Raw genomic sequence first — 25,112 nt, forward strand, 5'->3', positions numbered from 1 at the left:
AGCCCAAAAGCCCACCAGGGGATCAAATCAAATGTTTACACACGCATTTATTTTTAAAATAGGCTACATAAGCAGATTTTTAGCCATTTAAAATCTGACTGTTTTGCATATGCCACAAAACCTCACCCCACAGCTGCTAGCAGTAGATAAATCTCATGGGTTATAAAGAACCAAGCCACTGCTGCCCTTTGGAGCTCTTTGACCCGGACTCCTCAGCATGCCACTGAGCAACATTGCCTTGACACATAAGCCCCATCTCTCCTAGGAGTTTCCTTGCGTTCCTTCCTTTCTGAGTGCTGACCCTGACCCTTAGCTACTAGACAGACTCCCGCTGTGAAGGACTTCCTCCACAAGAGAAACTGGCAAAGTAGCCCCCGGTAAAGCTACTGCCACCTTGTGGTCGTATTTTTTTCCCCTTACCACAAAATGACCTACAAAAACTCAGAAAAATATACCCTGGGCCGGGCGCGGTGGCTCAAGCCTGTAATCCCAGCACTTTGGGAGGCCGAGACGGGAGGATCACGAGGTCAGGAGATCGAGACCATCCTGGCTAACCCAGTGAAACCTCGTCTCTACTAAAAAATACAAAAAAAAAAAAAAAAAAAAAAAAAAAAAAAAAAAACTAGCCGGGCGAGGTGGCGGGCGCCTGTAGTCCCAGCTACTCGGGAGGCTGAGGCAGGAGAATGACGTAAACCCGGGAGGCGGAGCTTGCAGTGAGCTGAGATCCGGCCACTGCACTCCAGCCTGGGCGACAGAGCGAGACTCCGTCTCAAAAAAAAAAAAAAGAAAGAAAGAAAGAAAGAAAGAAAAAAATATACCCTGGAGATACTATCTGGACGGAAATAATTAGCATAGGGATGGAAATATTTAGCATAGAGATGGAAGGTCAAAGGAATCAATGATACTACTTCAGGAAGAGTGCCTGAAAATAAGGTAGGAAGGCCCGACTACATCTGATACCTTACAAAATTTGAGATCCAGTAAAGAGGAAAAACACAAATATTACCACTTGATCAATTTCTATTCATATTATTTTACTCAGGCCACACATTGGCTTCTTTGAGATAAAACTGTCTCCTTCCCTCCCCAGTCAGGATGGTTAGAATGACAGCCTTGTTTTCTGTTTCTACAGCTTTTCTATATAATTGCTTCACCACATATTATTGAAAGTGTCTGACTATTTGTCTGTCTTCATATGGTGCTGTCCTTGGAGGCAGAACATGTATTCATCTCTAAATTCCAGGAATCTAGCACAGCACCTGACACACAGGGCGAAATAAATATTTTCTGAATGAATGGGCAATCTGAACATATTAAAATAGCTGTGGAAAAGGCTCATGATGATGATGCAGTGATAGAGGACTTCAAATGGCTGGGGAAGGTTAGGATACTTTTCGTTTTCATGATGATGGTTTTACTATCCATTCTTTCTTCTCAATCTGAAGTTGGATTCTAGCCTTATCTAAACAAAGACGTTAGGATATTGAGCTCACATGTATTGTCCCACAGGAATAATATAGGTAGAAAATAGAAAATGAAATAATATAAAAATATCTCAAGCAATTAGCAAGGCACCTAGTTTCATAAAAACTCAAGATGGCATAATTGAGGGCTAGTGTAAATTTTATCTTATAATATTATTATATTAATTTGGTTTTGCTTTCTTAAAAGAAATTTAAAATAAAAGAAAAAATAGGATTTTAGGTCAACTTATGTAAGATCTGAATCTGAGATGATTTTTCTCTTCCTTATTAGAAGCCCCCTTTGTGATATCAGTGCTGTTATTATTTTACTTTTATTTAAGGGAGCAAGGCTGGTCCAAGCATGTTATGACTTAGGTCATTGCTTCCACCTATTTTTTACTAAGATACTGTTCACAGTTCATAATTTGGCCATTGAAACCCAAAACTAATATTGCGAAGTCTTTGACATCTACATCATAGCATTTACTGATTAAGGTAGAATAAGAATAAGAGTTAATAAGTACTTCATAGCAAAAATAAATAGTTGGAATGCATAAAAGATCATGGAGGCTAATTGAGTGATATCAACATATCCACAAAAGATCTCTGGACAAATGATGGTACAATATCCTCTACTTCTTTAACTATGAAACAAAGTTGATTGCAAGACATGTCATACATTAAATGAAAACTTTTGGTATAAAATATAATCAGCAATTTTTTGAATGTTGATCATGAGAAGCATCTGATTTCAGAATATAGAAACTAAGTGCATCTTATAATCTATGTTTTAATGCTGTGCATCACAACTAATAACTGAACAGGATTCATATCTATGGCAGGGAGGAATGGTTAACAAACATTGGAGTTCTGTAGCATGTTATATAATTATCTACAATTATAGATAATTATAGAGAATTACACATTAGCTTACATAAACATCATGTTTTATTGACTTGTCGATATCTGTTTTTGAAAATACTGACTAAGGTTGGTCCCTCCTTTGAAATATAAAACAAGTAATATTATAAACCTAAATATGAAAATCCCCACACACTAATTTGTTATTATAGCTCTCAGTAAACATATTTTCAGAATGATTTACCATATAGAAAATACTTTCACCATCAGTTTTCACTGATCTTATTTTATCCTCAGAATCTTAAGAGTAAAGGTTGTAAAGATGATAAAGATCAATTGCATATTTAAATTTGTAACATATGGGCTGGGCACAGTGGCTCACACCTGTAATTCCAGCACTTTGGGAGGCTGCGGCGAGTGGATCACCTGAGGTCAGGAGTTCAAGACCAGTCTGGCCAACATGGTGAAACCCCATCTCTACAAACATACAAAAATTAGCCGGGCGTGATAGTGGGTGCCTGTAATCCCAACTACCTGGGAAGCTGAGAAGGGAGAATTACTTGAACCCCGGAGGAGGAGGTTGCAGTGAGCTGAGATCATGCCACTGCACTCCAGCTTGGGCGATTGAGCAAGACTCACTCTCAAAAATAAATAAATAAATAAATAAAATTGTAGCATATGTATTCGTTTTCTGCTTGTTCTTTCCTAATAAAAAGTTAGATACAAAAGAGCTCAAATATATAATAAACTTTTCTGGTTGCATACATAGGTGAGTGAAATATGTTTTTCTGGGAGGTAAAGATGATATGGGAACTGAGGAACTTCAAGGACTTTTCTAAACATATGTGAAAGCCAGATTACAAAGGCTGTGTTCTTCACAACTTTATAAGTTCAAGAAACCAGAATAATCATTTTCTTAATAATGGACAAATGAATAACATGTATTGACATGTCTCTCCATAATTACCAAATGCTATTTTTTTGCATACCCCAAATAATGATGTTTGTGTATTTTTTTAACTGACGAAAAGCAACACAGAAGAAAAGAAAGTAGTTGTCCTTGGAGGAAAAGACATACACTGTGAAATATGGCCCTGAAAGCATCCGCCTACTCCTCTGGATCTGGGAGCCAAGGAATCTGGAAACAAACTGTGTTCAGAGACTTGTTACTCTGGGAGCTTATTTAGTGTTCATTGTAGAAAACAATACCTCTGTTTATAGCATTGTGTGCCCATTTACATAACATTCCTATAACTAAAAACTGTCAGAAGGAAAGATTGCCATTGTGTGGAAATATTAATGTTTTCTAGCTGAGCCACAGGAATTGTCCAAGATCACACCATAGAGTGATTGAACACAGCTCTAAGTACCTTCTATGGACTGACTCATTTAATCCTTTGAAAACCTTATGAATAGGTATTAGGTTATCTTTACTTTACAAATAAAAGGACTGAGACTCAGATATTAAATAACTTGCCACAGTTATACAACTGGTAAATGAGAACATGGATACAAGCACAGGAAACTGTTCAAGGAACAAAAATATATGTGTTTACTAAAAGGAATATAAGTGATGCTGCCATACCACCATCACAATCATCAGCCTAACTATTAGGGTTCTACTTAAGGTAGATATTGGGAATGTTATTAAAGGTCATGTTAAAAAAGAAAAAGTGATTCATTATCAAATGTATTGGAAACATGATGTTAAAGATTTCTTTCTTGACAAATGTCTCTAAGCCTTTAATGTGTTATTATGCTCCATAGGTCTTTCAGAGCTGTATCTGACCAACACATTTAACTACCAATTTCTTCTCCACCAACTTCCACACACAGTTAAATCTTTTAGGAATAGCATTCAAGGAGGGAAACACTTTGAAAATACCAACCTGAAATATCTTTAGGTTATCCATCTGCTATTTCAAAGCTCCAAGAACTACTCAAATAGTTTTTTTGGCTGCCAAAGTATTTTTTTTGTTGTTTTATTTTTTTTTAATTTTTATTTTAGGTTCAAGTGCATATGTCAAGGTTTCTTATGTAAGTAAACTCATCTTGCAAGGGTTTGTTGTACAGATTTTTTTTATCACTCAGGTGCTAAGCCTAGTAGCCAATAGTTATGTTTCCTGATCCTCTTCCTTCTCCCATCCCCCACCCTCTGATAGGCCCCAGTGTGTGTTTTTTCCATCCTATGTGTCCATGTGTTCTCATTATTTAGCTCCTACTTACAAGTGAGAACATGAGATATTTCATTTTGTTTCTGCATTAGTTTGCTAAGTATGGTGGCCTCCAACTCCATCCATGTTCCTTCATAGGACATGATCTCATCTTTTTTATGGCTGTGTAGCATTCCATGGTGTATATGTTCCACATTTTCTTTATTCAGTTTTTCATTGATGGGCATTTAGGTTGATTCCGTTCTTTGCTATTGTGAATAGTGCTACAAAGAATGTTGGCATGCATGTGTCTTCATGGTAGAATAATTTTTATTCCTTTGAGTATACACCCAGTATTGAGATTGTTAGGTTAAACAGTAATTGTTTTTAGCTCTTTGAGAAATCACCACACTGCTTTCCACAGTGGTTGAACTAATTTACACTCCCACAAGTAGTATATAAGTATTCCCTTTTCTCCACAACCTTGCCAGCACCTGTTATTTTTTGACTTTTTAGTAATAGCCATCCTGACTGGTGTGAGATGGTATCTCATTATTATTTTGATTTGCACTTCTCTAATGATTAGTGATATTGAGCTTTTATTCATATGCTTGTTGGCCACATGTATGTCTTCTTTAGAAAATGTCTGTTCATGTCTTTTGCCTACTTTTTAATGGGGTTGTTTTTGTTTCTTGTAAATTTGCTTAAAGTTCCTTGTAATTTCTGGATATTAAACCTTGGTCAGATGCACAGTTTGTAAATACTTTCTCTCATTCTGTAGATTGTGTTTACTCTGTTGATAGTTTCTTTTGCTGTACAGAAACTCTTAAGTTTAATTAGATTCCATTTGTCAATTTTTGCTTTTATTGCTATTGCTTTTAGGGTCTTTTTCGTGAAATGTTTGCCAATTTCTGTGTCCACAATGATATTGCCTAAGTTGTCTTCCAGGGTTTTTATAATTTGAGGTTTTACATTTAAGTCTTTCATCCATTGTTAGTTGATTTTATATATATATATGGTGTAACAAAGGGATTCAGTTTCAATCATCTGGGATACGGCTACCCAGTTATCCCAGCACCATTTTTGAATTGGGAGTCCTTTCCCCATTGCTTGTTTTTGTTGGCTTTGTCAGAATAGATGGCTGTAGGTGTGTGGCCTTATTTCTAGTCTCTCTATGCTGTGCCATTGGTCTATGTGTCTGCTTTCATACCAGTACCATGCTGTTTTGGTTACTATATCCCTGTAGTATAGTTTGAAGTCAGGTAACATGATGCCTCCAGCTTTGTTCTTTTTGCTTATGATTGCCTTGGCTATTTGGTTTTTTTTTTTTTTTTTTTTTTTTTTGGTTCCATATAAATATTAAAATAATTTTACTAGTCGTGTGAAGAATGTCATTGGTAGTTTGATAGGAATAGCATTGAATCTGTAATTTGCTTTTGGCAGTATGACCATCTTAATGATATTGATTCTTCCTATCCATGAGCATGGAATGTTTTCATTTCTTTTCATTATCTCTGATTTCTTTGAGCAGTGTTTTGTAATTCTCATTGTAGAGATCTTTCACCTCCCTAGTAGGCTGTATTCCTAGGTATTTTATTTTTTGTGTGGCTATTATGAATGGGATTGTGTTATTGATTTGGCTCTTGGCTTAGCTGCTGTTAGGGTGTATAGGAATTGAATTTTGTACATTGATTTTGTATCCTGAAACTTTGCTGAAGTTGTTTTTCAGATCAAGGAGATTTGGGGCTGAAGTTATGGGGTTTTCTAGAGGTAGAATTATGTTGTCTGCAAACAGGGATGGTTTGACTTCCTCTCTTCCTATTTGGATGCCCTATATTTCTTTTTTTTTTTTTTTTTTTTTTTTTTGAGACGGAGTCTCGCTGTGTCACCCAGGCTGGAGTGCAGTGGCCTGATCTCAGCTCACTGCAAGCTCCGCCTCCCGGGTTCACGCCATTCTCCTGCCTCAGCCTCCCAAGTAGCTGGGACTACAGGCGCCCGCCACCTAGCCCAGCTAGTTTTTTGTATTTTTTAGTAGAGAGGGGGTTTCACCGTGTTAGCCAGGATGGTCTCAATCTCCTGACCTCGTGATCCGCCCGTCTCGGCCTCCCAAAGTGCTGGGATTACAGGCTTGAGCCACCGCGCCCGGCCGGATGCCCTTTATTTCTTTCTCTTGCCTGATTGCTTGGCCAGGGTTTCCAATGTGTTGAATAGAGTGGTGAGAGAGTGTATCCTTGTCTTATGCCTGTTTTCAAAGGGAATGCTTCCAGCTTTTGCCCCTTCTGTATGATGTTGGTTGTGGGTTCATCATAGATGGCTCTTGTTATTCTGAGGTATGTTCATTCAATACCTAGTTTATTGAGAGTTTTTAACATGAAAGGTTGCTAAATTTTGTCATAAAAAATTTTCTTTCTCATTCCCAGAAGAAATTTTTCATTTTGAATCTTTTTGAATTTTTTTATATACAGAATTTGCTTGATATTTCTGATATAAGCTATAACTAGGGAAATAAAAATATACAGTGTGTACATATGTATATACATATCAGTATATGTATATACATATCAGAACATACATATCAAAATATATGTACATACCATAATATATATATGTACACATGCACACATATCAGCATTTGCACACTCAAGCTCTCTTTTAAGTGGCCGCCTTTGTGAGCCTTGCATCTCCCAAAATAATTTTTAAATGTCATTTTTGGCATTGGATTTTAACATCACATTTTAAGTATTCTCACAATGGTTTTATCCTTTCAGGGTGGAAAACATTTCTTTAAAGAACCAAAACTATTTGGGACAAGTAGGAATTTAGACTATAAAGTAATAAAATGTATTTTCTTATGAGACATATATTGATTCTTAGAACAGTTCCAAAAGTGGATTAGAACATATTTGTTGGAACACGATGGCATTATTTAAATAGGCGCCTAGGCTCATGATGTGTCTGCTTTGTGGAAGTAAATGTAACCTAAATTTTTATTTAAAATTTCTTCTTCTTTTTTTTGAGGTGGAGTCTCAGTCTGTCACCCAGGCTGGAGTACATTGGTGTGATCTCAGCTCACTGCAACCTCTGCCTCCCAGGCTCAAGACATCCTCCCACCTCAGCCTCCCCAGTAGCTGGGACCACAGGCATACTCCACCATGCCAGGCTAACTTTATTTTTTTTAAATATAGAGACAGAGTTTCACCTTGTTGCCCAGGCTTGTCTTGAACTCCTGGGCTCAAGCAATCCCCCCACCTTGGACTCCAAAAGTGCTGGGATTGTAGGTGTGAGCTACAGCGCCCGGCCTTAAAATCATTCTTAGTACATTAAGTGAAGAGTTATATATTTCAGTACATTCAAGTAAATAATTTAAGTATGTAAAATTATCCGGTATAAGACAAAGGTAATAGAGGATATAATGGCAAATAAAAAAGTGAATGTCCTATCTTCCAGGTATTCAAGGTAAAAATAAAAAATAAAATTTCACTATACAAAACAAAGAAAACAAATTTTTCTGTTACAGAAGTAGGGAATGGGAAGTGAGATTATTGTCTGTTTTAGTTTGAGGTGTCCCTCGTGGTATGTCATCAAAACTCTGGAGCTCCATAGACATGTTAATAGTATAATTAGAAAGGGAATCTCAGACCGCATACAAACAAGCTACCTCATCTCTCCAAATCTCAGTTCCCTCATCTCTAAAATTATAGAATTGAGAGGACTAAAGGTGAAAAAACAAAGAATGTACTTAATCCAATTTCCAGCACTGCCCTAATTGAATGACAATAATTTATTTCATAACTAGAATTTAAATATCATGATGTTTCAATTTGTGAAAGCACTGCTTGACCTCTATCTCTATCTTTGCATAGAACTTTTAATATTCTATCAGCCCTTTAACCAATGTCTATTAAACATATTGTAAGTACAGACCACTGTGCCAGAGACTAGAGATACAAAGATGAAATAAAGCAGTTGTGTTTTCAAAGCGCTTATGGTTGACCAGAGAAATGAAGCTCATAACATATTATAATACTAGTGAGAGATATTTCTAAGAAAGATACACATGAAGAGCTATAGATTCTTACAGAGTAAGAGGCTAATTCTGACAAGGTTACATGCTAAGGGATGATGAAATGAAGAATTGGAGGGTACCTTGAGTGGAAATGTTTAAAAAGAGATGCTTTAACTAACAGGAGGAAAGAATGGAGACCCCAAAGTACAGAGTATTTTCAGGGACCTGCAACTAGTTCAGTTGGTTTACAGTTTCAAGTTGCTTAAAGAAAGTCAAGATTAGAGTGTAGACTTTAGACAGATTTGTGAGGTCTGAAATACTGAGTGAACGGGAATGTGCTTTATTTAACAGGCAATGGTGAGCCAGTGGAAGCTTTTGAATATGAGAGTGGCATGCTAAGTGCTGTATTTTAGGAAGCCTAACCTAAAAGCATTCCATTATGTGTGTTGCAGAGAGAAAATACTGGAAACAAGAGACCAATACAGAAGTTATTTAAGTAATCCATAGGAAAGTGGAGGTGCATCTCTGACAATGGAGGGAAGAGCTTAATGGTGATTGAAAACTGAGAAGGCAGAGCACTTCTTTGGAGGTTGTGTTCCCATAGCATGCACAAGAATATGACTTAGGTTTTATGCTTTTGTGGGGGTGGTTTTGAGCATGCTAACAGATAACCAAGGTTAGAGGCTTCAGATCAATGGAAGGAGTAATAAAGAGGAGTTTGTCTAAGAAAGTGGCGACAAAACTGAAAGACTGTAAGTCTGAAGTTCAAATCACCAATTCATATGTTTTCTGCCTTTGAATGCCATCTTTCTTTATTGTTTGCTACTTGGCCATGTCCAAAATTTCTTACCTGATCCCTGGTATGTCTATTCAAGAAAGGTTTTCATCACATCATTTTTCTTCTGTGATGTTGAAGATGAATGGATCCAGTTCAGCTAATAAAGATAAAGAAGTGTTCTGCCTTTTACAGGGCTGTTGGTCATTCTCAGGATAAAAGAGTAAATCCTTTTCAGTCAGTAACTATCTATTGTGTTGACTCCAACCTTCTTAAGCCAGACAGTTATGAGTAACAGTGATAGGTCCTTAGAGAACAGTGAAAAGCCAGACTCACTAAGCATTCAATAGCCTTGGGTGGTATACAAGGGAGTAGGACATTAAGCAACCAGTGGAATGTTTTTGTATTTGAATTGGTCTTAGGTGTTGGGTTACACACTGTAAAATGAAAATGTATTCAAATCATAGAATCTCTTATAGTCAGTGTCTTAAATAACTTAATAATTACTTTCCTACTATATGAATGACTGAAAGATTATTCTATGGCATTTTCCTTTATGTATATTTAAACCTTTTATGGAAATATTTAGACCTACATTAAACTACAGAGGTATAGTATAATGTATACCATGTACTCTTTACTCTGCTTCAATAATTATCAATATTTTGACCAATGCTGCCAAGTTTTTTTTAATTATTTCTCATACATTTATCTAATATTTTAAAGCAAATATCAAACTTGTTATTTGAAAGTTATTCAGTGTGCATCTCTAACTGATAACTATTTTGACGTAATGAGCATGCCTTTCTCATACCATAGATTCTTAGTATCATTATGCATTTCACCAGTTGTGCCACAAATACCCATTTACAGTTAGTTTGTTCAAATCAAAATCCAAACAAGGTCCACACATCACTTTTGGTTACTATATTTGTATATATTATGGTTTGATTATTTGGTTATTATATCTATCAGAAAAACACTTTGTTTTATGTTTTATAACCAGGTTGTCACACCATTTTCTAGTTCTAATGCAAAATCATAACTCATTCAACGTTTATTTAACTACTGTATAATGAACAATTACTATGTACAGGACAGTGTACTACTAGGTGCTGAGTGTGATTCAAAGATGTCTGTAAATCACGGTCCCTACCCCCAAGACTTTACCATCTGAGGAAAATGAAAAATAAAAATGCATAAATATAATGACAACAACATGGCAGCATAGCTTAATTAAGTAGTACAGGGACTATCATTTCAAAAGCAGAAGTATGGTTTGAAAGATGACGGGCGGCCATTTTGGAAGAGTTAGCATGTGAGATGGATGAGTTACAGTGATCAGCAATTCAAGAGGAATTTGGATTGGGAGAAGGGTAAAAAGAGAAAGCTCAATCTGTGATAGAAAAATGCTCATTCTATAGATTTTAAGAGGGAAAAAGACATAAATATTAGAGGTGTGGAAAGTGAGAAATGTATTCAAGAAATTATAAGTAAAATAATTCAGCAGAAGCAGAATATTTATGAAAGAGATATGCCTAAAAGATAAGTAGGGGACAGCTTTGGGAAGATATTGAATGGCAAGCTAAATAGCTTGAACATTGTCCTCTAGAACAGGCAGCCACTAAGCTATATTCATTTTTCCATATATGGGAGACTGTAGGACATTCTATAAACATAGATATTTAATTAGTAACCAAAATGCATCAGCTCATTTCATAAGGGAACTTAAAAAACTGTTTATGTATTCCAATAGCAATCATTTTCAAATATTTATAGCAAATTGGCAAGATAATTTAATGTTTTATTTTGCCTAACAGCTAGATGCTCCACTTAGAGGAATGCAAACAAATTGGAGCTGATTTAACCAGCACCTACTGTACAGCAGCTGAGAGACCTTCATAAAGCAAGGATTAGTTGTTTGTAGCACATTAAGACAACAACAACTGCTCAACACATTTAACATAGGAGAGGCAGAAGATAACTCTATTAAAGATAGATATATTAGCTCTGCAAACCTCAAACTCGAAACTTTTCATTTGTTATAAAAATATAGTGAAGTTTATAAAATAATCTGTTTTTCTGCTTATTAGCTATAAATATATATGTTCAACTATAAGTTCTCTCTTTACTAGAATAATGCTAATTGATTTTTACTATTTAAAGATCCTCAAATGACAACTGAATTATCAAAGTCATCAAAGAAAGTGTATGTTGAACATAATGGAGCTTTCTTGGTAAGTGTTTTCTTCTTGTATGTTTATTCAATAAATGGTGATCTAGATATTCTATGTCACATAGGTTTTTTAAACATTTTTGAGTGTCCACACATATACCAGCCTTTGTGCTAGGCCTTTTGAAGAAATAAAATTGTGCATGAGATGTGGTCCTAGTATTTCAAAGACTTGTATTCTAGTACAGATGATTAACACATACATATAGAAGTAAAATTATAGGCAGGTTTGAAATAGAGGTGTAAGATTGAATTAGGTTAGGATTTTTCAACAGCAACACTATTGACATTTTGAATCAGATACTTCTTAATGGTGGAGAGCCATCCTATATATTGTGGAGTATTTAGCAGCATCTCTGACCTCTATCCATTAGATGCCAATAGCATCTCCCCAGTTGTGACAACCAAAAATGCCTCCAGACATTGCCAAATGTCCCCTGGGAGCTGAGTACAAAATTGCATGCCGTATTGAGCCACAAGATTAGATGGAAAGTCCTATATACATTTCGTTAATGAAAATAGCCTCCATTTGAGGAATCAAGGAAAGTCCATAAAGATATGAGGACTAGTATGAGTAGGTTGAGAAGAGGAGAGCATTTCAGGAACAGAGAAGGTGGTTAAACTCTAGATGGGGAGACAAATTAATAAGTATAAATTATGTTCAGGAGTCATAGAATTCAGAGTTTTAGAAGTGATTAGTAAATAAAAACTGATACAGTAAATAGAAATCAAATTATGGAGGTTCTTGAATGTAAAGAGGATGTTTCTCATTTTGCAGAGATGTCACTTGAACATGCAAATGAAATGAATAAAGAATCATTTTCAAAATGTTATAATGGCAGTTCTGAGCAGAATGATTTGACCATACAAAAAAAGTTCATTTTAGGTATAGGAATCCATTAAAAACATAATTTGGAAGAAACTGGGGAATATTGTAGGAAACATATTTCCCAGCATAGGATAAGAAAGGAAGACAAGTTAAAAAGTTAACTATAATTTTCTTCTATGTTTGATCTTGGAAATTGTTGTTGGGATTGTTTTCTTGTAATACAGTTGATACCTGATGCTAGAGCTGATTGAGAGATGTACTCAGATTCTCTGGGACTCCATGAAGTGGAAAGTTGTAACTGATGAATTAGAACGGTAAATGAAAAGATGTTATCATTTTCAATAATAAATCTCCAGTGACCTAGAAACTATGAATCTAGGCTTTTTAATAATTATTTTTATTTGACAAGTTTTTAAAGTTTGTTTGTGTGATGGGAACCTCAACATGGAGCATAGGTATGTAAAGAACACTTTTTCTATTCCAGGCCTTGAGATTTAAGTTGAATTATCTTGTTGAAGAAAAATAATTATTAAAAAGCCTAGATTTATTCATTCATTTCAGTTTATCTTCATTTCCCCCTTTGCTACATGAAACATTAGGGCAGGACAAAATTCAATTTCGGGTGATATGCAACCATAATACTAGAACCCCTGAGAAGCCCCTAAATGTGCACTTAAGTAAATTTACACTTGGTCAGTAACTATACTGTCCACTCCCTCTGAAAAGATTTATTATCCCTTTGAACACTAAATCCTCTCATGTGCAGACGTAATGGTTTTAAAATTAGGGAGAAAAAGAAGCAACTGACAAAGAGACAGACCAATCATCACTTCCCTTTTATCTTCACATCTTCTCCCATTCTTGCCCAAGAACGACTTGGATATGAGAAATGACTTGGATATGAGAAAAGGGCATTTTCTGAAATCATAGAGACCTTCTAGTCTTTGTTTACCAGTGGGCTGGTATACTTATTTCAGAAATTCTTAAACTGCATTTTTAAAATGATGACTATATTTAGTAGTCATCAAAAAATTAAAATGTACTTTTTGAAAAATGCTGATGCAATGAATTAATGAGATTAGATAGTAAGAAATGAAAACCTAGGAAAATTGATGGAGAAAATTTCATCTCAAGCACAGGAATTTTGATTTTGTTAAAAAAAGAAAACTAGTTTCGTAAGCAAGAAATTACCTATGGTGGAAAATTACAAGAAGAATTCTTTTTTTGGCAGTTAGCTATAAAATAGATAATAATTGGAAGGAACTTAAATAAAGTAAGACAAGTTAAGAGGCTGCTGCAATAAGCCAGATGTTGTTCATTTATCAAAAGCAATTTTTAAGTATCCACAGTATTAATGACACTTTATTAGATACAAATTAATGCTTACTTGAACTAGAGCAGAGACTACAGAAATGGAAATTATCCTACTGAATATTAATACACTGATTAAATCAGCTGTGAGCCCATTTTTTCTTGAGACCTTTATGCCTGCATTTACAGATTTTACATATTTGAAACTGCTCTACAGTTTATAGATGCTTTCCTAAAATAAATTTAATAAAAAATCACGGAGAATTTAGCTAATAGTTACAGATCAACTGTTTGTCAGTCGCTACCAAGATGGCAATTTTCAGAGTTAAACACCACCACTGTCTATTAGGACAGGGAAAGAGTGGAGAGCAATGCAACCCCACAGGTTTTGTCAAAGGCTCTATTTTTGTCAGTCACCAGAGAATTGAAATCCATCCCAGTCCAGTTAGAATGCTTTAAGTGAGTTGTGGGCATGTTCATTAAAAGAAGTGAATGAAACCAAATGGCTACCATTATTGATTATTTCTGCCCTTGTGGCTTTAGACTGGAAGTGGTTTCCAAGAGTTCCAAAAGCCATTTCCAACTTTTTTTTTTTTTTTAAATTTGATCTGCAGCATTGTGGACACAAGTCATTCTAGCCACATCCGATCTGTCTGACCAGGCCACTGGGAGTGATTGTCAACAAATAAAGGAACTGTATTTTTAAATGCAGTTTTGAAAGCCTTTTTAAATCCTTCTATATCATTTTAAATTTTTATTGAAGTAAATAAAAAACAAAAACAATTTTAGTCCCAACTCTGACTTAGACTTAAAGCATAGCTCAGTGTGAATTCCAAAAATGTGGTTAAGAAATGACATCTCCGTCATTGTCCCAGTTCATCAACATAATGTTCACCACTTAGAATTTTTAAGGAAATATTAATTACAGTGTTAATTACAAGGGCATGCTATTTTGGTACTTTATAAAACTTAAATGACATAAATGAGTATTATGTAAGTCCTTTTTGAGAGGACGTCTGGAAGACTGAAACATAATCAGTGAACATATGGATCTATTTTCAATGCTTGAGTAATATAAAGGTATCTCAATCTATATATTAGGATATACTCTTTTCCATAAAGAATTGCCCTTGGGCTCCGGTGCTTGTTTACTCATTCTTATATTTGGCAAACGTGTGGATACATCATGTGTTAAGTGCAGTACAAGGGACTGGGCACAGCGGGATGTGCAAGACAGAGTTCCCCTATGTTGAAGGAGTTGATGTTCTCTTAAAAGAGAAAAAATTAAAATGGCACATGCAGAAAAATCGAAAAAGTGCTATTATAAATATGAGCACTTAGGAGAATACCTAAGCCAGATTGCAGAGTTTGTATTTTAATGTTGTTTATTCTTTTTCCAGTATATTTTAAACTTCTGACAAAAATCTTAGAAATTACCTATAAAAAATGGCAGTGTGAACATGTGGCATCTATAAATCATTCAATATCCTCACAGCGTGTAAAGGGCCTGTAGGCATCTATAGCAATGATTATTTTTAAAATAAGTTCATCAAATACTTCCCATATTTTGCCATTCTTATGAGATCTTTTAAAGCCCTCCACATTTCGTATTTTGAGAGTATCTTTCCGAGTCAAAATTATTGTATTTTTTCCCCCCTGTTTCTCTTATTTTTCTCTAAACAAGTAAGTTTGGAAACAGTTCTTTTCTTTGGCTGGTAAATATGATTTATCTGCTTTTGGAAGAAAAATAAGAAACACTAAGATACCTGTGGTGTATTTTCTGCTTCTGCAAATGGGTCACACTTTGTCAAATTCTGAATATATTAAGCCTTTGTGGAGTTCTGTTTTTCTCAAATACTAGGTTGCTGCACTGGATATCAAAGGGTAATTTATTTTGTTATAAGTAGGCTTTTACTCAGTTCTTTTTTTAACCTCAAAACATGAATACTTCAAAAAAGATAACTGAGAGATAAATTAGAATGTTTAAACAAAGAGAATATTAATTTTCATTTATATTTGTGTAATTGCACACTGCCCTTCATGTATGGGAAAACTATTATTGTGACCTGAGATCAGTAGGATATCTGCTTTGTTAATTTTCCTGTGGCAGCAATGAATTTGAGGTGAACCACCCCTGAGAAAATGTGCAGTGACCCTGCCAGAAGAAGTAGCTTCAACCAACAGAGCGATGAAAATTAACCATTTTCATAGGGATTGACCTAAAGCATAGGCAACAACAGAATTACATATAAACAAAGGTAGAAAATATGTATAATCAAGAATATGCCATTCACAATCAATGACCTAAAAGTTTTAAATTTCATATGAACTTTTACTTTTAGATTTCTAAATTATTTTTCAAAATTGTTTATGCTGTAATCTTATTTGTTAGGATGAACTAATGTATTCTACTAAACTTCTCAACCAAGATAATAAAATATGATCTGTGCACATTCTAATTCATCAAGTATTTTTATTCTAGTAAAACGCGTAGTACAATGCATGAAGTATAAAGGCTCCTTAAGTGTTTTCTTCCTCCTTTACTGCACTGATATTTATCATGATAAATTATTTTGAGTTTGCTAAATTCTCATACTAGGACTTTCTTCTAAAGTATCACATATCACTTTCTTCTAAAGATCATTTGGTATCAAATAACATTTAGGTATATCAAAATTTATTTTGACCACAAGTTTCTGTTGGCCATATTCATAATACTTGGTGCCAATTCTTTCACATAGTCATTCCTATCTTCTTTTAAGAAATTTTCATAATGATGAAAAAACAGTAGCAGAAGCAATGTTAAACAAAAGGATAAAGGGCATGTAAGTGGACACCAGTACCTTCATCTAGGAACCAACTTTTACCTTCTTTGCTGTTTGTGTTTATTCTCATGTCTCTTTCAAAATCTATATTTACATCTCAAAAGAGTTTCACAGATAGTCTTTGAACCAGTTATCAGTTGGATGCTCTTGCTGATTGATTTATAGTTTTCTTCTCTCCTCCAGTTTGGATGAAATGACCATTCCTACGGAAAAGCCACTGGAGACAAACTCAGAATCCAGACTCACATTCAGACGATTTGTGTTTTCCCCATAACCACCCTCCTAGATTCAGGTTGGTTTCCATTGCCCCACAGTCAAGTTGTTTAACAAAATAACTAACTTACATCTCCACCTCCAGTCCCCTTTCCATCTGATTGATCTACAGACAGAAAGCTTTAGAAGAATTTCTGCCTTATTGTTGCTCCCAGCTTAAAAATTTAAATGACCTCCTATTTCTATCAAGTCAGAATTCTCTGGTGGACATTCAAGACACAATACTAACTCATCTCTGAGTACCACTGCTATAATTACTTGTCACAATTCAACAGATAGCCCTTTAGACAAACACTCACAAAGACGTATTTGATATATAGATTTACTTCAGCCACTACTTCTTTGAAAATATTTTCTAACCCTTTCCCCTTGCTCCTGAAGTGGGTTAGATATTCCCCCTCCCAAAGTACCTCCAGCAAACTTACCAGAAAATGTAACACACTGTATTGTTTTTTTTTTTTTTTTTTTTTTTTGGCTTACTCAACTGTGTCCCCTATAAAGATATAAGTTTCCTTAGGGCAGAAGGAACCTATTTGTCTTTATAGCTCCAATATCTAACATTATATTAGCATGTAAGAGGTACTCATAAACTGATTGTTTAAAATGATGGCATGTCCTGAATAAGTATTGTGTTGCTGGTCCTGATGCCAAAAACTTAGTGATGTGTCTCTTCTAAGTAAATGGTTGCCTCTCCCTTTTATCTTTCTTTATGTTCCTTCCCACTTCCAAAATTTGGATCAAATTTAACTTCCTTGGAAAAGATCAGATATTCTTCAAAGAAAGACAGAGGTGTTACTTGAGAATCCCAGGCTGAGACAAAGCAATTTGTTTCCAAAGCAATCCTGCCTCTCACTGAAGAGTCTAAAAAACCACAGAATACAAAGAGACAAATGGACAGTGTATGCAGAATCCTGATATAACAGTTCCCTATTCAATTCAGAATTAAAAATATGCACCAAACTCCAAAATGTCATCTTTGGGACAGTTTATGTCCCCATATCTAGAGCCCAAGCTCCCCTCCCTTGGCAATGTGATGAAATCCGTTCCCTGCTCAAAACTGTTGGCACTGTTTCCAGGCTACTCTCTTCTCTGGCTCAGTGTCCGAAGACCCCTAAGAAACCTCACATTTTTGGTAGCTATTCTACACCTCCTTGTTTCAGGCATCATTTGGGAATTTCTGTTCTGTAAGCATACAACTCACTGTTGCCATAACACAATGCTTGATTGCATGTGAGACGTTTCCTAGGAAGCCTTTCTGAATCCATGTGTGTCTCGTTTGGTTACAGATACTTTCCTCCAAATACAATCCTGTTCACCATGGAAGACATTAAAACCTTCAGGGGTTGCTGCTGGGGGCCTTCACCAAAATGCAGCCATTCACGTTTACTTTTGCTCTACCTGCAAAAAATGTTCATGGGCTCACTCCCAAAGTCAACTTTGATCCAACGATAGTCTTCAGTTACCAAACCTTATCACACATCTGTAAAACTGGATAATAAAGAAGGGTTTAAAATATGTACTTTTTTGTATTTCTTTCTACTAGTCTCATTTCTCATTAGCTTAATATAAAGCTTAACTAACTCAAGAGGCAAGAATAACAGTAAAAGTAATTGAATTTTTCAGTCACCATGTCATTTTATAGACTATTATATCAGCACATAGTTTTGCTATCCCTTTGAATTGATAGAAATTAATTTAAAAATTTCCTACTGGACATTTTAAAATGTGTATTGACCCACAAACCTGTAAATGGTTGACAGTACTATTTGAGAGAAATCATTAACTCAGGTGTAGGAATATAGAACAACTACAAGATTATATTTGACAAAGCAAGATCTGTAAAATATATTTTCATTGACAGTAAGTAAAAATAATGTGGACTCTTACAAAGAAATTTGAAATTTATCAGAGAAAGCTTTGCAGAGAAGTAAATTTTCACTATTCACTTCATCTTTATTTTCAAGCACATTCATCTCTATTCACAGATTAAGTATTCTACACTTTAAAATTCAGCTTCATAACATTATAGTTTTTCAGTAGTATGATTGATCATTCAGGTTCAAAACATATACAACTCTAAAACAGTGCTGCCCTAATGCTGCAGAACCCATTTGCCCAAAAAGCTTAGTAAATTCCCTGCAATCACTTCTAGGGCTTTATCTTTCTTTAAAAAGTTGTGTTTTCTCAAACTGGGGCCATTTCTACACAAGGTATGTCTCTTTCTATTAAGTGAATGCTGAATTGCGTATCTTTTCTGACTAGTGACACTGAAGTCTTATTTTTCTTCTCTTTACTACAAAATGAAAAAAATTGAATGCTAATATTTAGTCTTCAATTATATATGGGCATATGGTAGTGTAAGAATATATGCCAAATTATAGATGCAAAGCTGCCTGAATATGTTGTGTTGCTTAAATGATGTTTGGGACATGATTCCTTTTCTGTTGAGAAAGAGAAAGGGTCACCTTATTATACTTAAAGGCGTAGTTTTGTTTGGTTCTACAGTGGGAGAAGTGAGCCTTTGTTATCTGGGCATTCAAGTGAGAAAAGTTTAGATTACAGCAAGTAAGTGAAAATCACACATGCCCTAATGAAGAACAGCAAATGAATTTCTCTGTAATTGTGGCTATCAGCAGGACAATATGGACAATGCTATCTCCACAATTTCAAGGACATTTAAATTATTGAGTTGATTAGAATATATTAAGAATTAGTAGCTAAAATATTTTTCTCACCTTCATTGTTTTTAACAGTTCAGACTTGACTGATTGTACTAATTAGACAAGAGAAACTCTATAGCAAAACTGAAAAACTTTCACGTCTATTACATATGTCCTTGAGATCACAAGAAGTTATATTTGCCTGTTTTTGTAAGTCCATGGTGTAGTTTTAAAAAATAACCTGCAATAATAGAAAATAACCCAAATCCTGTGTGGTTTAGACTAGTAGCCAATTGATAACCACATACAACACAACACATACAGTATGGAAGTATGCATACAATAAATACTACAGAAATTCAGAAGTGAGAGCTATCCCTAAGGAATGGAGAAATCTAAAAAGACACAGCAGGGATGGAACTTAGTACAAAGGGAGACAGAGCCTTTTCGACAGGCACTGGTTGGTCAGTGGAGAGGGGATGGATCCATAGTGTTTGAGAGTAAGCAAAGTGACGAGTAAAGTAATTGGTTTGGAATACAGGATTCATTTACATAAGTAAGAGAAGATGAGGTTGAAGGGGTACCTAGGAGACAATTGCAGGCTCCCCTGCAGCTGTGGAGTTTGGACAACAGGGAGATATTTATTTAACATATACATGTGTGCCTGCTACTTGAGAGATGTTGCAGTGGGTACTAGCTAGACATCTCTGAAAAAAGATATTTGAGTTTGAAGAGTGTGGGGAAGATGAACTTCACTGGGAAATACAGAATAGATTACAGTGAAGATGAGCCAGTTTAAGTAGTATTGGGACAGCCCAGGTAAAAAAAAAAAAAACAAAAAACAAAGGTTACACATGTACCATTGGACATGAACTGAAGACAAAGCATGTAAGAAGTTTATGGGAAGGGATTAGACTGAATGGCTGATAATGTGGGAATAGAAACAAAGTTCAGCAGGTAAGCTTGTTGGCTCTGGGAAAGGATTATGCTTCAGGATTTAAAGAATATGCAATGCAGTTCAGATACTAACAAACCAAGTTAGGTCAAATTACACAGGTTAAGGGCACAGACCCCACAAGACTGCCCTCACTTGAGACTCCAGTCACAGGTCTGGAGTTCCCAGGCCACCCATACTTGGGACCAACTGGCTATATTTTTTGAGGTTCTCACTACCCCCTCAGGTTTGAAAATTCACTAGAACAATTTACAGAGTTCAATAAATTATATCAACACTTCAGAAAATTCAGAATTACAGTTTTGTTAGAAAGGATGAAAATCAGGACCAACCAAATAAAGAAATGCATAGGGCAAGATCTGAGAGGCTTCCAAACTTGAATCACCCATGTCCCCAGAATGCATCACCCACTTGGCACATCCATGTGTATCAACAACCAGAAAAGTGAACTGAGCTTCATTGTATCGAGTTGTTGTTGGAGCTTCATTATGTAGGCATGACCGATTGATTCATTGGCCATAAAGTTGAACTCAAAATTCAACCTCCTTCTTCTTCTAAGCCAGAAGTCAGGCCAAGATCACAAGGCTCAAAGCCCCAACCCTGTAATCACATGATAGGACTTTCTGGCATGGCCACCACCCATCTTTACTCATCTAATCAGCATAAACTCTCTAGAGGCTCTCCATAAGTCGTCTCATCAGCATAAACTCAGGTGTTTATGCTGATAAAACATAAATAACCAACACTCCTATCACATGGGAAATCCAAGGATTTGGAGGCTTCCACCCAAAGACCAGAGACAAAAACCAGCCAAATTCTTTATTACACAACAGAATGAATTTGAGGTAACATTAGCTCTTTCAGGTGGAAACTCCAGCAGGCAGGTGAAACTCCAAAAACAAACTGAAGAGAGAAAAATGAAGACTAGAGATGTGGCTTCAGCCACAAAGTAAAAGTAAAAAAGTATATATATTACATTATATATAATTCATTGTTCATAGCTACTCAGCAAGGGCTGCAGTTGAGAGAAGAATCCTCGACAAGACAGTATGCATAGGAAAAGCCACCCAAACATGGACACCACATTTTTTCTAAATAAAGCAACTTTTAGCCTGATACAAACTTCATCCCGAATAGAAATAATTCTTTTTGCACCTCTTTTCTTAACCGAATGTCTAGAATATATATCTTTTATGAGCAGATAAAACAATCTCTAAAAAAAGTGTGATCTTAAAAAAATATGTAAATCCAAAGTTACCATAGCAGTGACTTAAATACTTCATTCTTGTTAGACAAATACAAAAGTAATGAGGTCAAAAGTTATTAATGCGCCCTGTATTTTCTGTATTGGGGACTAGTGGAAACTTAGCTGTAATTTACCCTATTTGACGTGTTCTTATTTTAATTCAATGTCACAGAATACTGCAGTTTTCAGCTAACAAACAATAGAAGACCTACCAGCCTACCCTCTGTACACCTGCAACAATACCCACATGTACCTACCTCTGAAGAGGATTTTATCCAAATTAAAAATACGATTTTTTATCTTGCTCTGCAACAGTGGCAAAATTAAAAATGATATAAAACATATATTTCTATTTAGGCTATTTTTTGTTTAACCTTTGAATGATCAGAGGTGGATTCCAGAAGGAATATGACTTCCTTTAAAGTATATCTATAAATAGAGAAGAAATATGTTGTATGACAAATTATAATTTATAATATATAATATAATATATTGGAATTTTGCTTCTCTATATTTCTATAATAGATTATGGACATCTGACAAATATAGATGAACATTTCTGTTATTTCAAATTAATAAATGCAATATTATATCCATGTGTTCACATAATGAAAATGTATATGCATGCAAATTATTCACAGTTCCATGGTTAAGAGTTACTAGAAAGCTGTTTAAGAAATAAACCATTTCTACAACATATTAGAGTGCTTAGTTTTAATCACAAGGAGAACTTCCATAGGCATTATCTGATGTGTCAGTCTGAATCCTGTGAGAAGCAGATTCCAAGACAGAATTAGATGTGTAAGTGATTTACTGGGAGAAATACCTGCAGAGAATAAAAAAGAGGAGCAGGAACAGGAAAAACCTCCAGTTTCTGATGCAAGTCTGACATCTGTGAAAGGAGAGAAGAAAAAAAAGAGAGCTTGGGTAGGGTGAACAATACAATCCAAAAGCAAAGATGGGCTCTCAGCTGAGCGCTGTGTCAGGCAGGAATTGCCTGGCCCTAGTCGCTCTGCTGTCCCCAGGCTGTTCCTGGGCTAGGGACAGCCCAGGAGGAGCATGAACTTTACATGAACACTGTGATGCATCCAAAAATGTAGCAACTAGAGGCTATTTGCCAACTATTCTTGCAGCAGATTATCTTGCAGGGGATATCTGCGTGGTACACTTCCATGACCACCACTGTCTATCTCGAATGTCTCAGAGTCTCTGCACATGTTTTCAGGAAGTATTCCCCCATTCCTGTGGGTCACTTTCCCTGAGAAAAATTCTGAAAGAGGAAGGTTTGGAGGACAAATTACAACCCCATCTCTGTAGTTAGTTCCAGAGGTCCTGTTAGTTTACCTGGTGACGTGACCCGGATACTCATTCCTGACAGGTCAGCCCGAGGTAATCATACTTTCTCAAACTAGGATTGCTGCACATGTCAATTAACCATTAAAATTGAACAAAAGAATCCCACAAGGCTTCAAAGTAGATCACCTGGATTCCACACGCATACCTCTATCCGCTTACGGTAAAAGCACACTTACCTCATTTGGGAGATCAGGTTCAATTTCTTCTGCCGGGATGATGACTTCTCTTCTCTCCTGCCGTCTTCTGGATACAAAGTTTAAAACGCCCAGGAGCAGCTCTATATTGTAGTTTAACAGGATCTCTGCTGTTTCCCGTGGCAAGAGTTTGCCCCTGTTGCAGACTAGGACCTCCAAATGGTTCATTAGGAGTAATGGCGGATGGTTAGGGTGCAATTTTTTCTCTAGCCCTTGGTTCTTGGGCCCATACAGCCTTCCTATTTATTTACCTCTGACTTAGTGCATATATTGTGTCCTAACGTATACCAACTCACCCTTGCCCAGCATTACCATCAAGGTGGCACTCCAGCTGTGCCATAGAAGTGCCTTCCAGCATTATGGGACACCAGCTGCCTCTGGGTGTTGTGGTATGTGATTCAATCAGTAGCCCAATTTTGTACCGTATTTGTAATGAAGTAGTTCCTCTTGTTGGATGTTATGTTACAGATTCCATGTCTGTGGATCAACCTTTTATTAGGCAAATGGTGCTGACTTAAGGTCTGTGGGAAGAAAACTCAAAGCCATAAGTATTACCCCTACTCATAATAAGAGTATTTCTATCCCTGTGAGTGTGATCTCCTGGTTCTTCTATAAGGGAACAATTCCAACATAACTGAATTGTCAACAGGTGTCCACTTGGTGTTTGTTGTTGGAAGGTTGAACATTCAGAGGTGCCAATAGCTGGATCAGCCTCAGTTAAGTGGTCATAGGGCCAATGTATGGCCCCCATCTAGGCCACTGTGGCTAGGCTGTTCATCTGCCTATCATGCCATCTCTATGAAAAAGGCTTTCTGAAGTCATTGGCCAAATCATTTTGTCTTCTTGGTTATTCAGGACTTCTGCTGTAATAGGCAACTTCTTGGCATTGACAGATGATACAAAATTCTTCAAACTTTGTATCCTCTCTCATATGTCTTTCTGCATACTTCTTCCCCAGACCTCCTTGTCTTTAGTGTTCTAATCTTTTTCTTTTCCAGTGTTAGGTCATTGGCTTCTGGCCAAGAATTTGTATATGTTTTCACCTCATGACACTCTTCCTTTCCCACAGAGTAGATAACCAGGTGCCTAACTTGCAGTTCCACCCATTAGGAAAAGTTTCTCTCTCCACTGTGTTTTAAAGCCATCCCTGAATGTGACTGTAATGCAACCACTACCAATTTTCAGTTCACCCCCACATATCATACTGACCTATTCATAAGCTAGACAGGCTATTTTCCCTTCTTCAGCTGGTCATAGGGGACAACCTCTATCAGGCCATATGTGCAAGCTGGAGCACAGGCAATGAAGCAATTGTAGTGGGTAACATGAACCCTAAAAGGGCTACCTGCTTATGTTTCATACTCCTGCCCTCTGGTTCTGCTCAGGCTCAATCCATGATGTATTATTTCCATCTTAAAATAAATGGAATGCTAATGGACCCATTCAACTTTATGATTTCTGGGTTCAACAGAATCCAGTTTTTAATGAGTAATACTGAGTGGAAGGTCACCTGTTACTCCATGGGCAACAGTATGTCTCTATGAGGGCTCAGCAACACAGCAGGAGCTGTTTCTCAGAAGGCACATATTCTTCTGCCACAGATGGCTCCAGAACTCCAGAAACTTGTGTTATAATGTTCCCACTAGGGCTTATAAACACCACACTGCATACTTACCCACCACTGACATTTCCAACACTATAGGATTTGCCACAGAACTAGAGGAACCTTTAGAGTCTATTCTTATACAGCATCCTTCCTCCTGGAACCCATATCTTTTATTCAATGGGCATTATACCAGAAAATTTGTTCGAATCCAGGAATTGAGCAAGGGATCATGACTTTTAATAAGAGCTGCTGCCTTTAGACTCATGTTCCTTCATTTTTGCCTTCTTCTGTTTGTAGATGTAAAACAGTTCCCTCATTGACTGTCCATCTAATTTTATCCTAGAGATGCCAAAGCATCCCCCCATA

General features: G+C 36.2%; 1 protein-coding gene across 20 annotated transcripts in view; it reads left to right on the forward strand.

The window, feature by feature from the left end:
• KHDRBS2 (KH RNA binding domain containing, signal transduction associated 2) overlaps positions 1 to 18,245 on the forward strand; it is a 634,276-nt gene extending 616,031 nt beyond the window's left edge. For 7 of the 20 annotated variants that reach the window (XR_010586373.2, XR_010586369.2, XR_010586372.2 and 4 more), the window contains 5 exons: positions 4,333 to 4,361; positions 7,496 to 9,072; positions 11,425 to 11,495; positions 16,640 to 16,748; positions 18,016 to 18,245. The gene's annotated coding sequence lies outside the window, so the exon portion shown is untranslated. Of the gene's footprint in view, positions 1 to 4,332; positions 4,362 to 7,495; positions 9,073 to 11,424; positions 11,496 to 12,544; positions 12,635 to 16,639; positions 16,749 to 18,015 lie in introns of all 20 variants that reach the window. The other 13 variants (XR_012434458.1, XR_006697607.3, XR_012434451.1 and 10 more) reach the window with 7 other exon arrangements.
• Positions 18,246 to 25,112: the final 6,867 nt, after the last annotated feature.

Source organism: Macaca fascicularis, chromosome 4 (assembly GCF_037993035.2).
Source record: "Macaca fascicularis isolate 582-1 chromosome 4, T2T-MFA8v1.1".
In the NCBI taxonomy this organism is placed as follows: Eukaryota; Metazoa; Chordata; class Mammalia; order Primates; family Cercopithecidae; genus Macaca; species Macaca fascicularis.